Source organism: Oncorhynchus gorbuscha, linkage group LG12 (assembly GCF_021184085.1).
Source record: "Oncorhynchus gorbuscha isolate QuinsamMale2020 ecotype Even-year linkage group LG12, OgorEven_v1.0, whole genome shotgun sequence".
NCBI lineage: Eukaryota > Metazoa > Chordata > Actinopteri > Salmoniformes > Salmonidae > Oncorhynchus > Oncorhynchus gorbuscha.
The window spans coordinates 48013632-48030705 of record NC_060184.1 but is presented as its reverse complement, the minus strand read 5'-3'; the positions used below and the strand labels follow the sequence as shown (position 1 = coordinate 48030705).

The following is a 17074-nucleotide window of genomic DNA, read 5'->3' as shown; positions in this document are numbered from 1 at the left end:
TTTGGGGGGTCACTTGCAGACTGTCAATTTCACTGTTTCTCAAAGCTTAAACTCCAAGCATATATTTTGTCATTAATCAGCTTCAGCTTGTGTAGTATTCCAACCACGTCAGACTTTTTCTTGTCTTTCCCTTTCTCACTCATGTTGTTAACGATGATGACCTTCAACAGTTGCTTTAGTTGTAAAGTATGTCTGGTAAAGATATATACTCTATTTACAAACCTTTTTGTTTGAAAAAACTTTTGGGTGAAGGACCCAGATAGGAAAAGGAGGCACACTCTGACCTGCCAGTTTACCTGGCCATAGAGATATACAGAGGGCACACCTGCCACAAGTGTCATCCATCCCCACGTGACCATAGAGGTGGGTAGACGGCACACCTGCCACGAATGCCCTCTCCCGCATCCCCGTCACCGAGCAAGGAATCCTGTACACATACCATCGGAATCATAGCTTTTCGTTGGCGTAGCTGGCTAAGGCGTTATCAAGAGGGCATTCCTGTGTTTTAGCAAAACAGATGATGAAAGATTAATGACAGGTAACATTCAGGACTTGTGAGCGAGGAAGATATTGTGGCAAAGAAGGGGGTCGAGTGATAAGTGGCAGATATGTGAGAGCAGAGCTAATAAACGGGCTCTGCCCGATCACTAAAATGGCCACCCCTGTCAGAACTACAGATCACAAAATGGCCGACCGCCAAAACTACAAGTCCCAGAGGCAAGGGGAACCCTCAGAAGGTGGAGCCGACTCACAGATAAAGGGTCAAGAGAAACCAGGAAGAGGAAGAGAGAGTGCTGGAAGGAGCTATGAACAATAGAGAAAGAGACTATAGAGATTGGCTGGATTTACCGTGTATGAGCTGGATTGTTTGGACTTACCTGTTGGCGTTTGGACCTGGACCTACCGAGAACCCGATTTGTGTACCCGAACCATGCTATCCTTGACCTCGCCTAAGGCCTGGGTGGACCAGGACGCAGAAACAAACACACAGGTACTGTCCTGTTCGAAAGAACTCTCATTCTTGGGTGATTTGGTGACAGTTTACCACTTGGTTTGTGACAAACGCTCCTAACCTTGAAGAGGTTTGCCACAATATACTGTTATGACGGCTGTATACTGTAGGCCGTCATTGTAAATAAGAATTTGTTCTTAACTGATTTGCCTAGTTGAATAAAGGTTACGTAAGCAAGCACAGTGACATCAGTTACACAGATCTGCATCCCATCTGTCATGATGGTAGATCATAGCACAGCAGGGCCTATGTTATAGCTGGCCCAATTAGTGATGAACAGTCTGAGAACATTTTACCATTGACAGACTTTCCTGCAAGTGAAATTCAGTAAGTATGGGACTCCAGTGAAGTCTGGGAAAGTAACGTGAAGCAGAACTGGGACTTGTGCTTTCTGCATTTACCATTGACTTTTCACTGCACCACTCTTATTATGAAAATCATTTTCTTCCCAAAACCACCTCTCCTCACCGCAGACCATAAAAACAAAGCAGAGGTCTGGTGTGCTGTATATACAAAGGTCATTAGTTGTGAATTAACCTTTTAATCTCCGAAGCTCCGTTGCTTTTTCTTTCATTTCCTTCTATTTCCCCTGATCATAGCTGCTAACCCGCAAAGTTAGTCACTCAAACACGCAGTCTTAATGAGTTCTACAGGGGATTTCGACCAAATTCCACCAGATGCTGAGGGAGAGAGGGAGGCAGCTGGTACAATGTAAAGCCTCGCTCTCAGGAGAAAAGACTGACTTACGGCTACTTCTCTCCTCCCCTCTCTTCCCCTCCTCCTTTCACTCAGTTTAATTGGTGCCTATCGGCTGCATGTGTGATTGATTGACAGGTCCGGTGTGGGATGAGACAGACACAGCACAACACATACGAGGCAGTCAATCAGAACGCTGACTGAACGATGTGAGCTAAGTCAGTCGGAGAGAAAAAGAGAGCCCATGGAGTTACTTCACTGACTGAGCTCAGCACACACAGAGGACATACTCACTGACCCAGCCCTTGAAACATATTCCCCTAATTCAAACTCATAATCTAGCTAAACTTCCTCCCTTAGGCTGGCTGTAGGCTTGTATGGTGGATTATTCCAACTCAACACTGAATTTGACTTTAAAGCAAATAAACCAAATCATTACATGCCCTCTAGCCGTCACCTATGGACCCCTTGTGTCCATGTATTGATTAGATGACCCTTATATCTGGACAAGGCCCTGACCTTGACCTTTGACCTGAAGTTGCATGCTTGTTCCTGCGGCTGAGGTGGGGCCCTGAGATTCGGGAGGTGTCTCCGGATGCCTAAGAGAATGAGCTCTCCACGTAGATAGTGGCCTGACGTGTCCCGCAGGGTGTGGTCTGTGGATGAGCCTGTGCCAATGGTCGCTGTGCTGCCCGCTTTGTTCAGCCAATTGAGAGAGAGAGATATTAGTAAACTCACTATGGAATACTGTGGGCTTATAAATAACTTCACGTCGTTCTGTAACTGGCAAGGACCAGGTGGCTAATGTGGAGACCAGACTAACATGTAAAATAATTATTATGGCTGAAAATACATACATTTTGAATGGGGTGGCCAAGATGGGGCACAGACCCAGTTTACTGGGGCCATAACATTTTGAACCTTAAAAGGAAAAGTCCACCCAAAAACTATTTTGGTATTTGTTTCATTAGTCCATTGTTGACCTAGTCCCAAAATGTTTTGCTTTTCACCAATCAAGTTTTCAAGGAATCATCCCCATATAAAGCATTTTGCATCATTTGATGCTGCGTTCTGCGTCACATTTTGAAAGTCAATTATCTTAATAACCTGATTGCTGAAAAGCAAAACATTTTGGGACTATGTCAACAATGGACTAATGGCTGGAGTTTTCCTTTAATAAATGCAAGGAGGATTTTCTTCTGTATAATTACGATGGCTAAACGCATTAAATGCTTCAGCTTAGGTCTGGTACATTTGCCTGTTCAAAATCAAATCATAAATCAATTAGAAAAGTATCGGTACAGTGTTTGCAGTCAAGGTCAGGATGTTATTTAAGTGTATTAGCATACAGCAGCAACGTCAAGGGAAAGTGACATCCAGAATGAGAATTCTCCATTATTGTTTTAAACGGCACCTTCCATGAGTGCAGCCTCCATTTGAATGGAAAGGGACATCTATTACAAGTATATTACGTGTAACGATATTCAGCGTACAAAGTGGCATGTAATTCATGGATGCCAAGGGAACTCTGGCTTCTCCCACCCCAAAAATGTATTGAGGTACAGTACCAGTCAAAAGTTTGGAAACACCTGCTCATTCCAGGGTTTTTCTTTATTTGGACTATTTTCTACATTGTATAATAATAGTGAAGCCATCAAAACTGTGGAAAAAAACACATACGGAATCATGCAGTAACCAAAAAAAGGGTTTAGAGTTCTCAATGTAGCCATCCTTCATCTTGATGACAGGTTTGCACAGTCTTGGCATTCTCTCAACCAGCTTCATGAGGAATGCTTTTCAAATTTGGACTCATCAGACCAAAGGACAGATTTACCACCGGTCTAATGTTCATTGCTCATGTTTCTTGGCCTAAGCAAGTCTCTTCTTCTTCTTGGTGTCCTTTAGTAATGGTTTCTTTGCAGCAATTCGAACATGAAGGCCTGATTAGCGCAGTCTCCTCTGAACAGTTGATGTTGAGATGTGTCTGTTACTTGAAATCTGTGAAGCATTTATTTGCGCAGCAATCTGAGGTGCAGTTAACACTAATTAACTTATCCTCTGCAGTAGAGGTAACTCTGGGTTTTCCTTTCCTGTGGTGGTCCTCATGAGAGCCAGTTTCATCATAGCGCTTGATGGTTTTTGCAACTGCACTTGAAGAAACTTTCAAAGTTCTTGAGAATGTAATTGAAATGCATTCCAGGTGACTACCTCATGAAGCTGGTTGAGAGAATGCAAATAGTGTGCAAAGCTGTCATCAAGGCAAAGGGTGGTTACTTTGAAAAATCTCAAATACAATATTTTTTATTTGTTTAACACTTTTTTGGTTACTACATGATTCCATATGTGTTTCATAGTTTTGATGTCTTCACTGTTATTCTACAATGTAGTAAACAGTAAAAATAAAGAAAAACCCTTGAATGAGTAGGTGTGTCCAAACTTTTGACTGGTACAATATGTAAGTCGCTCTGGATAAGAGCGTCTGCTAAATGACTTAAATGTAATGTAAATGTAATTTAAATTTCAAATCCATATCAATCCAAATGCCTAAGGATTCATAAGCGGGAACACGTTCGATTGGAGAACCATCTAATGAGTGAACATGTAGTTCATCTGAAACATTCTTACGAGAGTTTAAAAACAACATTTATTTAGTTTTACATCAGCAAGGGATTCCTGCATAGCTATAAAATCTGACTGTAGTTTTGACAGCCAGATCAATAGTCAGGGTAATAGCATACATAATGTATCATCTGCATATAGATGAAGTATAACATTTTGAACAGATTGACCAATGGTGTTTATATAAATAGTGAATAAACAGGTCCCAAAAATCGACCCCTGTGGCACATCCCCTGTGGCACACCCCTGTGGCACACCCAAGAACGGGTGTCGGAGCTCGAGGACAACTTATTCCATAAAATTACATGACCAATAGTATCAAGTTACAATTCCTACAAGGTAATCAGTCAATTGACTGGGAATACAGATATGCATCTGTGGTCGCATAACTTTAAAAAGGTAGGGATGTGGATCAGTTAACCATCTGGTGTAACCTCCATTTGCCTCATGGAGCGTGACACATCTCCTTAGCATAGAGTTGATCAGGCTGTTGATTGTGGCCTGTGGAATGTTGTCCCACAGATGGATAATGGCAGGGAACTGGAACACGCTTTCATATACGTCGATCCAGAGCATCCCAAACATGGGCCATTTTCAGATTCCAGGAATTGTGTACAGATCCTTGCAACGTTGGGCAGTGCATTATCATGCTGAAACATGAGGTGAGGGTGGCGGATGAATAGCACAAATGGGCCTCAGGATCTCATCACGGTATCACTGTGCATTGAAATTGCCATTGATAATATGCAATTATGTTCGTTGTCCATAGCTTATGCCTGCCCATACCATAACCACACCGCCACCAAGGGGCACTCTGTTCACAACATTGACATCAGCAAACCGTTCCCCCACACAACGCCATACATGCTGTCTACCATCTGCCTGGTATAGTTGAAACCAAGATTAATCCGTGAAGAGCACACTTCTCCAGCATGTCAGTGGCCATCGAAAGTGAGCATTTGCCAACAGAAGTTGGTTACGAAGCCGAACTGCAGTCAGGTCAAGACCTTGGTGAGGACGGCGAGCATGCAGATAAGCTCCCCTGGTTTCTTACAGTTTGTGCAGAAATTATTTGGTTGTGCAAACCCAGTTTCCTCAGCTGTCTGGGTGGCTGGACAGCTCTCAGATGATCCAGCAGGTGAAGAAGCTGGATGTGGAGGTCCTGGACTGGCGTGGTTATACGTGGTCTGCGGTTCATCGGGGTCTTCACCTTATGGTAAGCATCAGAAGACCGGCCTTAGCAAGGAAACTGAGGCCTTCATAGCTGGCGCCATTTCTGAGGCATTATTCAAGCAAAATAACTCTCTCTCGAGGCTACAGTGGGTGTCAGCTGAGGCGGTAGAACCACTCAACAAAAAACATCAAGAGACTTTAGTAGCTGTTTAAGATCTTACACTAGTCACCGAGAGATGGATGAAAGTGGTCAACAACTTGTCTACTAAAGTGGACAATCTGCAAGGTGAAAATAGGGGAAAGCCAACGGAAAATCAACAACTGTTCTGAACAACTGGAGAAAATGCAGATCAAGACTAATTAAATGGAAGACAGATCACATCTCTCAAATTTGAGATGGATTTATTTCAAAGAGTGTGACGAGATCGACGATCGGATTGCATTCCGACAGAGAATGATCCCCAAAATGGATCCCATCCACATCTCGCAAAGTAAAGGTAGAGCGAGCCCACCCCATCTACTCGGGCCCTGGAACCGGTAATGCTAGACCCCAGACGCTGATCTTCAGGGTCCTCCGGTATAATGACCGCCAAGCCATTCTACAAGGAGCCAGATCAGCAGAGCCCATTCACCACTCCGGCAAGGTACTGCATTTTTTCCCTGACTACAGCACCCACACCTCCAAACGCAGGAAAAGCCTTCAGCGATGTGCGGAGAAAACTCAGACTAAGGGGCATCCAGTCATTCTTCATCTATCCAGCTACGCTCCGTGCTACACACAGGGGAGAGTGGCTGTCATTCACCACAGCACAAGATGCCAAGGACGTCTTGGCATCACTGGGAAAGGACAACCATGCCACTGCAGTGAGCACCACACCACTGGTCCGGTTGTGAGGAGGAAAACTCAGCCACAGGGCCATGCAAGCACTGGGAAACTTATAGATTACATTAACTGGTCAAGAGGATTTATCCACAACTTCGAGCAACATTTGTGATCGGGGACAGTTGGCGAACATTAGCAGCTAAGTACGTCATAATTACAACTGTTAGCTAACTATCTCTTCAGTGGTGTCCAATATAACCTACATGTGGATGCTAGATTAGCTAGCTTCTTCAATCTTAAAAGGTATTTACAACTACATTTACAACATTGATTCGTTACTTTCGTCTGGTAGTAGCCAGCTAGTTTGTCCCGTCTAGTTAGTAGCTTGTCCCGTCTTGACTCAGTTTATTTTATTTATTTTTTATTTCACGTTTATTTAACCAGGTAGACTAGTTGAGAACAAGTTCTCATTAACAACTGCGAACTGGCCAAGATAAAGCAAAGCAGTTCGACACATACAACAACACAGAGTTACACATGTAATAACCAAACATACAGTGGAAAAAGTCTATATACAGTGTGTGCAAATGAGGTAAGATAAGGGAGGTAAGGCAAATAGGCCATGGTGGCGAAGTAATTACAAAATACCAATTATAGATGTGCAGAAGATGAATGTGCAAGTAGAGATACTGGGGTGCAAAGGAGCAAGATAAATAAATAAATGAATAGAGTATGGGGATGAGGTAGTTTGATGGGCTATTTACAGATGAGCTATGTACAGGTGCAGTGATCTCTGAGCTGCTCTGACAGCGGGTGCTTAAAGCTAGTGAGGGAAATATGAGTCTAATATGAGTCCAGCTTCAGTGATTTTTGCAGTTCGTTCCAGTCATTGGCAGCAGAGAACTGTAAGGAAAGGCGGCCAAAGCAGGAATTGACTTTGGGGGTGACCAGTGAGATATTCCTGCTGGAGCACACGCTACGGGTGGGTGCTGCTATGGTGACCAGTGAGCTGAGATGAGGAGGGGCTTTACCTACCAAAGACTTACAGATGACCTGGAGCCAGTGGGTTTGGCGGCGAGTATGAAGCGAGGGCCAGCCAACGAGAGCGTACAGGTAGAAGTGGTGGGTAGTATATGGGGCTTTAGTGACAAAACGGATGGCACTGTGATAGACTGCATCTAATTTGTTGAGTAGAGTGTTGGAGGCTATTTTGTAGATGACATCACCGAAGTCGAGGATCGGTAGGATGGTCAGTTTTACGAGGGTATGTTTGGCAGCATGAGTGAAGGATGCTTTGTTGCGGAATAGGAAGCCGATTCTAGATTTAAGTTTGGATTTGCAATGCATAATGTGAGTCTGGAAGGAGAGTTTATAGTCTAGCCAGACACCTAGAATATGTGGACAACTACAAAAAACCTAAGTCAGAACCATCCAGAGTAGTGATGCTGGACAGGCGGGAGTCATGTTGCTATGACACCAACTGCGTGGCTAGACAAGCCAGCCATCACCACCACATTATTTTGCATAGTTCTCCATGTTTGTGCTACGTTTAGGCTTAACTTCTTCGAGATAGGGGGCGCTCTTTTAATTTTTGGATAAAAAACGTTCCCGTTTTAAACAAGATATTTTGTCATGAAAAGATGCTCGACTATGCATGTAATTGACAGCTTTGGAAATAAAAACTCTGACGTTTCCAAAACTGCAAAGATATTATCTGTGAGTGCCCCAAAACTAATGCTACAGGCGAAACCACGTTGAAATTTCATACAGGAAATGGTCCAGATTTTGAATGCCCTGTGTTCCAATGTGTCCTTATATGGCTGGGAATGCGCCAGGAATGAGCCTGCACTTTCTGTCGTTTCCCCAAGGTGTCTGCAGCATTGTGACGTATTTGTAGGCATATCATTGGAAGATTGACCATAAGAGACTACATTTACCAGATGTCCGCCCGGTGTCCTCCGTCGAAATTATTGCGTAATCTCCAGGTCCATGCGCTTTCCATTTTCTTCAGAGGAGAAAGTCAACTGCCACGAATGATTTATCATCGATAGATATGTGAAAAACACCTTGAGGATTGATTCTAAACAATGTTTGCCATGTTTCTGTCGATTATTATGGAGTTAATTTGGAAAAAAGTTTGCGTTGTAATGACTTAATTTTCGGGTTTTTTCTTACCCAAACGTGATGAACAAAACGGAGCGATTTGTCCTACACAAATAATATTTTTGGAAAAAAAAGATATCTAACTGAGAGTCTCCTCATTGAAAACATCTAAAGTTCTTCATGTAACGACGTTCGTCTGTTGTAAGAAGAGAGTCAGACCGAAATGCAGCGTGTAGGTTACTCATGACTTTAATGAATAGAATAGCGGTACATGAAATAACTGAAATACGAAAACAACAAACGAAACGTGAAACTAATTACAGCCTATCTGGTGACTACAACACAGAGACAGGAACAAACACCCACAAAATACAATGCGAACTCAGGCTACCTAAATACGGTTCCCAATCAGAGACAACGACAAGCACCTGACTCTGATTGAGAATCGCCTCAGGCAGCCAATCCTAACTAGACACACCCCTAATCATCCGCAATCCCAAATAATACAAACCCCAATACGAATACAACATATAAACCCATGTCACACCCTGGCCTACCCAAACATATAACAAAAACAGAAAATACAATGACCAAGGCGTGACAGAAACCCCTCCCTAAGGTGTGGACACCTGGACGCACTTCAAGAGCATAGGGAGGGTCCGGGTGGGCGTCTGTCCATGGTGGCAGTTCTGGCTCGGGACGTGGACCCCACTCCATTAATGTCCTAGTTCCTCCCCTTCGCGTCCTGGGATCATCCACCTTCTCCGCCGACCATGGCCTAATAGTCCTCACCCAGATCCCCACATAACTGAGGGGCAGCTCGGGACAGAGGGGCAGCTCGGGACAGAGGGGCAGCTCGGGACAGAGGGGCAGCTCGGGACAGAGGGGCAGCTCGGGACAGAGGGGCAGCTCGGGACAGAGGGGCAGCTCGGGACAGAGGGGCAGCCCAGGTACTGAGGGGAAGCCCAGGTACTGAGGGGAAGCCCGGTACTGAGGGGAAGCCCGGTACTGAGGGGAAGCCCGGTACTGAGGGAAGCCCGGTACTGAGAGGAAGCCCGGTACTGAGAGGAAGCCCAGTACTGAGAGGAAGCCCAGTACTGAGAGGAAGCTCAGGCAGGTAGTAGGCTCCGGTAAATCCTGGCTGGCTGGTGAAACTGGATGATTCAGGTTGTCTGGCCGATCTAGAAGATCTTGGCAGACTGGCACTTCTGGCGGATCCTGGCAGACTGGCGACGCTGGGCCGACTGGCGGCGCTGGGCAGACTGGCGGTGCTGGGCAGACTGGGAGCACTGGCGGCGCTGGGCAGACTGGGAGCACTGGCCGCGCTGGGCAGACTGGGAGCACTGGCCGCGCTGGGCCGACTGGGAGCACTGGCGGCGCTGGGCAGACTGGAGACTCCGGCAGCGCAGAAGAAGAGAAAGGCTCTGGCTGTGCTAAACAGGCGGGAGACTCCAACAGCGCAGGAGAGGAGAAAAGCGCTGGCTGCGCTGAACAGGCGAGGCGCACTGGAGGCCTGGTGCGTGGTGCTGGAACTGGTGGTACTGGCTCGAGGACACGCACAGGAAGCCTGGTGCGGGGAGCTGCTACCGGAGGACTGGTGTGTAGAGGTGGCTCTGGATAGACCGGACCGTGCAGGCGCACTGGAGCTCTTGAGCACCGAGCCTGCCCAAGCTTACCTGGCTCGATGCCCACTCTAGCCCGGCCAATAGGAAGGGCTGGTATGTGTCGCAGCTGGCTCTGCACCCACACTGGAAACACCGTGCGCTCCATAGCATAACACGGTGCCTGCCCGGTCTCTCTAGCCCAACGGTGAGCACAGGGAGTATGCGCAGGTCTCCTACCTGGCATAACTATTCTCCCTTCTAGCCTCCCCCCAATAATTTTTTGGGGCTCTTTTTCCGGTTTCCAACCGCGTCGCCGTGCTGCCTCCTCATACCTGCGCCTCTCCGCTTTACCCGCGTCTATTTCATCCTTGGGACAGCGATATTCTCCCAGCTGCGCCCAGGGTCCTTTACCGTCTAATATCATCTCCCAAGACCAGAAGTCCTCATATTGCTGCTCCTCACAATTAACAGGGAGTGTAGGCTCAGGTCTGACTCCTGACTCAGCCACTCTCTCTCTGCGCTCTCCCCCGTTACTTTCGGTTTTCGCTCTGCGTCGCCGTGTTTTCCTCTTAGACTCCATTAGCCTGTAGCCCTCTTCGCACTGCTGAAGCGAATCCCAGGCGGGCTCCTGCACTCGCTCTGGGTCGGCCGCCCACCTGTCTTTCTTCCCACGTCTTATAATCCATGCTTCTGCTGTCCATAACGTCCTCCTTTAGCTCCTGCCAGTTTACACACTGCTCGGTCTGTGAGTGTCGTTCTGTGAGTGGTGGGTGTTTCTGTAACGTAAAATTATTTTATTTGAATGCTTTTCTTGTTTTTGTGAAAATGTTGCATGCTGAATGCTAGGCTTAATGCTATGCTAGGCTATCAATACTCTTACACAAATGCTTGTTTAGCTACGGTTCAAAAGCATATTTTGAAAATCTGAGATGACAGTGTTGTTAACAAAAGGCTAAGCTTGAGAGCTAATATATTTATTTCATTTCATTTGTGATTTTTATGAATAGTTAACATTGCGTTATGGTAATGAGCTTGAGGCTATAAATAGGATCCCGGATACGGGATTGCTCGTCGCAACAGGTTAATATCATTCAACAGTTGTGTGAAGATCGACCGATGTTCTTTGGGTTGTGGACGATTCTTTTTTAAATTTTACTTTTTATTGTTTCCTTTCATGATATAATGCAATTGAATTACATGTAACTCTAAACAATAACTTGACAGATATGAATGTATATACAACAAAGAAGATAGAAAGGGAAACAAACATTTTACAACAAAAAAGGACAAACTTAACAAACAAAAAAGATCCTACCCCTTCCAGTCGTCTATGTATGTCTGTAGGTTTACCATTCATTTTATAAATCAATCTTTCATATGAAGCTTTTTCTGCCAAGGCTATGTGCCATTCCTTAATACGAGGGAGGTTCCTTCTCCCTCCAGTCTCAATATGACTTTTTTGGCTGTGGTTAGATCAACTTTTAGCTAGTTTAAACATGAGCTTCTCAGTCCATCAAGATTGTTCGTGATATTCAGTAATGGCAAAGCAGGAATTGCAAGTATTGTGGTACCCAGAATATCTCCCAATCTTTTCCATTACCTTCTGACAAAAGGTGTGCAAGCTCGGACAGTCAGAGAACATATGGTTTATGTCACCTGTACATGACTGACACCTCCAGCATAGACTGGGTTCTATCAAACCTATTCTGTTCCACCTCAGAGGAGTCCAATAAGTCCTATTGAACACTTTCAATTGAATCAGTTTGGACCGGGCATCTCTCATAGGGAGGAGCATCTGTTCTACTATTATATTCCATTCCTCTCCAAATTTGACCTCCCCAAGTCTTTTTCCCCATATGACCTTTATAGGCCCTTACAAGTTCCATTAAATCCACCTATAAAAGGTGGCTATATAAGCCGTGCAATATGTGGTCATTTGCAGAGGATTTCTATTTTAAAACACTTATATCAGAATGGGCAGGGAATGCTACCTTAAACATACAATCTCTAAATTGGAGAAAGACTTCTTCTCCGAAAGTCTTCTTTCTGTAAATTATATTATACCTGTAAGTGAATGTGTTTTCTAGATATAGACAACCAATGTTCTTTCTCCCCTTTTATTTTTGTTGAACCTTTATTTAACTAGGCATACCAATTTAATACCAATCTTTCCAGAAAATCATGTGTCCTACTATTTTTAACAAGATTTAACAAGTGACATCAATAAATGATCATAACTTTCACCTGGATTCACCTGGTCAGTCCATGTCATGGAAAGAACATACTGTTTTGTACGCTCAGTGTATGCATATATACTGAACAACAAAAAAATATAAACACAACATGTAAAGTGTTGGTCCCAAGTTTCATGAGCTGAAATAAAAGATCCCAGAAACTTAGGAGTATTTCTGTCTGTAATAAAGCCCTTTTGTGGGGGAAAAACTCATTCTGATCGCCCAAGTGGGAGGGACATGCCCTCCCAGGCAAACCCATGGCTGTGCCCATGTCCAGTCATGTGAAATCCATAGATTAGGGCCTTATGAAAAAAAATGTATACTTATTTTATTTCTTTAACAAAGTTATGCAACACTCAATTCCCCTGTGTGAAAAAGTAATTGCCCCCTTATACTCAATAACTGGTTGTGCCACCTTTAGCTGCAATGACTCCAACCAAATGCTTCCTGTAGTTGTTGATCAGTCTCTGCGAATGGCCTAGTCAAAGTCCAGACCTAAACCCAATTGAGATGTTATGGCAGGACTTGAATTTAGCAGTAAATGCTGCTTGAAAACCCACAAATGTGGATGAGTTAAAGCAGTTATGCATGCAAGAGTGGGCCAAAATCCCTCCACAACGATGTGGGTGACGGATCAACAACTACAATCAGCAATTGGTTGCAGTCATTGCAGCTAAAGTTGGCACAACCAGCAATTGAGTGTAAAAGGAGGCAATTACTTTTTCACACAGGGGCATTGGGTGTTGCATAACTTTGTTTATTAAATACATTAAATAAGTATGTAATTGGTGTGTCATATGTTCACTCAGGTTCCCGTTATCTAATATTAGGTTTTGTTTGAAGATCTGATAACATTCAGTATCTAAAATTGGCAAAAATAGACCATTAGAAAAGGGGCAAAAACATTTTCACTGCCCTATACAACAAACAGGCACAGAGAAAATACATAGACAAGAACATGAGACAATTACTTAAGGGCAGTGCATTAAGTATGAATGCATTTAAAATGCAGGAAGGATTCATTCATGGGGAATAGGGTTGGGTAAGAATAAATGCACTGTAGTTGTCCTTGGAAGACCAAGGACAACTCTCTATGACAATCAAAGGGGAAAACATGTAACTCAGCACGAAACCAATGTTCCCTAATCTTTATTTTCACCTCAACCATGAAATGGAATAAAGGGTAGTGTCCAATAAGCTTAGGTATGTGAAGCCTCAATTGTCCCACATACACACTGCACACACCCCACCCCAGGAAATTACAGAATTGGAGTACCAGAGTTGATGGCCATTCTGTCAACCCCAAGGACCTCAGATAGGTAATCATAGTCTGGACAGGTAAGTATCAGAAACACCATAATTCTGTCTCAGACGGCTGTGATGGTGTTATTGCTCCTGGTGTTTGTGTGTGTGTGAGTATGCGCGTGTGTGCGTGTATCCCAGCTAGCACATAACGTTCTGAGAACCATGTGTTTCTTAGAGCTTGGTGAGAGCGTGGTTGTTCTCTGGTTATTGTCCTCAGCACATTTAAGGAACTTGACAAAAAAACATTATTTTCTTGGTATTTAATTACTTTAAAGTGAACATTTCCTAAAATGTCAAACATGGGTACATTTAACTTCATTTTCGGCAATGTTCTAGAATCGTTCTCCAAATGGTTTGACATGGGGAATGTTGAAGTTTTTCAGAGAATAAGAAAGAACTTTCTTCTGTGAGCCACTGAAAACGGGGTCTCTTTGAATAGACTAAAATGAACAGCTTTCAATGTGTAAAAAAACATGGCATTCTAGTTCCATCCTGGTGGTGCAGTGGACTAATTATATGGATAGAGAGAAAAGCATAGGTCCAATCTCACTGATGCTGTGTCATTTTCATGATTCCTATCTGTGCTTGGAGTAATAAAGAAAAGTTTAACCAAAATAAGCTTGCAATGTTAAATGTCTTATTGAAACATTCAGTAAAAGTTAACTTCTTATGGCTGCAGGGACAGTATTGAGTAGGTTGGATGAAAAGGTGCCCATTGTAAACAGCCAGCTCCTCAGTCTCAGTTGCTAATATATGCATATTATTATTAGTATTGGATAGAAAACACTAAAGTTTCCAAAACTGTCAAAATATTGTCTGAGTATAACAGAACTGATATTGCAGGCAAAACCCTGAGGAAAATCAAACCAGGAAGTGGCCTCTATTTTGAAAACTCCATGTTCCATAGCCTCCCTTTGCTCCATTTTAAAGGGATATCAACCAGATTCCTTTTCCTCTCGCTCCCTCTTTAAGGTGTCATGTCTTCAGACATAGTTTCAGGCTTTTATTTTGAAAAATGATCCAGAAAGATAACATAGCGTCAGGTGGTGCATGAGTTTTGCTCGCGCAACAGAGTTTGGGCTGCCATTGCTTTCCCTCTCCTACTGATAGACATTTGCGGTTGATATATTATCGATTATATATTTAAAAAACAACCTGAGGATTGATTATAAAAAACGTTTGACATGTTTTTGTGGACATTACGGAAACTATTTGGAATTTGTCTGCGTTGTCGTGAACGCTCTTTCCTGTGGATTTCTGAACATAACGCGCCAAACAAATGGAGGTATTTTGGATATAAAAAATAATCTTTATGGAACAAAAGGAACATTTGTGTAACTGGGAGTCTCGTGAGTGAAAACATCCGAAGATTATCAAAGGTAAACGATTAATTTGATTGCTTTTCTGATTTTCGTGACCAAGCTATTTGATGCTAAGTGTACATTATGTTTTGTTGAGCGATCGATAAACTTACACAAACGCTTGGATTGCTTTTGCTGTAAAGCATATTTTCTAAATCTGACACGACAGGTGGATTAACGAAAGGCTACGCTGTGTTTTCCTATATTGCACTTGTGATTTCATGAATATAAATATTTTTAGTAATATTCATTGAATGTGGCGCTATGCAATCCCTCGGTTGTTGATGACAATTATCACGTTAATGGGATTGCAGCCATAACAAGTTAAGGAGGTTATAAAAAAATAACTCAAAATAACCTATAATTTCCCTTATCAGAGCTTTCATAAAACCCACCTGGAAAAACTTAAAGGAATCAAAGTTAAATGTTTTCAGAATCTCCCTGCAACATAAAAATAAATGTTTCCAGAACAGGGAAACTGTTCACTTCTGTTCCATGAATGTTTAAAAAACTTTCTGATTTACCGGTCAGGAAACGTGTGACTTCGTTCCCACAACCTGTGTGTGTGTACTGTATGTGCATGCCTACATGACTGTGCTTGTGACTCACAGGGGGTGGTCATTGACTGGCCAGTGCTTCTGCTCTCCCAGGTGTATGATGTTGCCCTGTGTTGCCAGTGGAATGAATGGAGAAGGACAAAGGGAGCGGGAAAGACCCTCTCCCAGCCACATGAAGTGAGAGAGAGGAAATAAAGGCACCATTAGACAATTCCAATAGTCTTTGAAAATTCTGATCAAAAACATTTCTGATTCATGACAATTCTAGTGGTCTCGGTCTCCTCTGTGGATTAAGAGAAGGCACAGAAAGAGAGTGAGGGAAAATACTCCAATAATACATTGCTGGTCAAATAACAGCCCAAGCCGTTTTGCCTTTGCGCTCACAATTAAAACGGTTACATGGGCAGACAAGACCTGATCCGAGATGAGCACTTGACAGATAAGGCCCCAGATCTGAGAGAACACGTCTACTACCCACCACAGTGCTGTTCATCCGACCAGTCATGTCTGAAGTCACACGCCCTGCTCTCATTCCCACACTCCCTGTCCACCCACACACAAACTCCCCCTCTGGACAGATTTGGGGCTTCTGTCGGGGAGAAGGCAAGTCCCCTGAAACAAACTAATTATCACACAACTAGGGTTGCAAAATTACAGGGGCATTCAATAATTCCCCTGGTTTTCCAGAAATCTTGGTTGGAGCATTCTGGATTTATTGCTTCCAGGATCCTCCAACCTCGATTTGGGGAAAACCAGGGTATTTATTGAATGTTCCCAGAATCTTGCAACGCTACATACAACACATCTAACAAACTGTAACTCAACCTAGAGTGGGACACAGCTATACTGTACATGCTCGTGGTAAGGTATAACTACAAAGGGTCATCTTCCAGGAGAACTTGTGTGCTTGCTTCAGCTGCAAGGACAGGTCATCAATGGCGATCAATTACTGTGCCCTCCACCAGAATCTGCCAAAACAGAGAACAAGGTCAGGTGTGTGGGAAACTAAGAGTGCTCTGTGTTTTCCATTTCAATTCAGTGTGTTTGGCTGAATCCCAAAATGGCATCCTATTCCCTACATAGTGTAGAGCACTACTTTTGACCAGGGCCCATGGAATAATGTAATTTGAGACACCAGCCATATGTCTCTTTCAGCCACACAGATAGACATCGTATCATAGTTCTGACCTCAGCAGGTTAAGCCTATAGCCTGGTAACAATCGCTCTGCCAGGAAAGCAGCAAACAATTCACCCCACAACACAGTTGTAGATTGTCGATTCAGCATACCAGCAAAACGAGGAGAGAACCAGAGTCTAAACTACTGGATCTTGCTTTGAAAACCTGTTTGAGGGGCCATTTTCCAATCCTCAGCAAGCCAAGTACGACTGTGGGAAACAATTAAATTAACTGGTAGCTAGCAAGCAAGCTCAATTCTCTCAGCTCTGTTCTATTAGAATTCCAAACACACCCTGAGTTACAATGCAGCTTGTTGATAGGCTGATAGGGCAGAGAAAGTGTGTGTGTGTGTGTGTGCATGCGTCCGTGCATCTGCAGAGAGCATGCAGTCTGTGAGCCTATCCATCTCC

At 43.7% G+C, this 17074-nt stretch overlaps 1 pseudogene; it reads right to left on the bottom strand.

The window, feature by feature from the left end:
• Positions 1 to 16419: 16419 nt before the first annotated feature.
• The window catches only part of LOC123990385, a 30450-nt pseudogene continuing 29795 nt past the window's right edge, over positions 16420 to 17074 (bottom strand).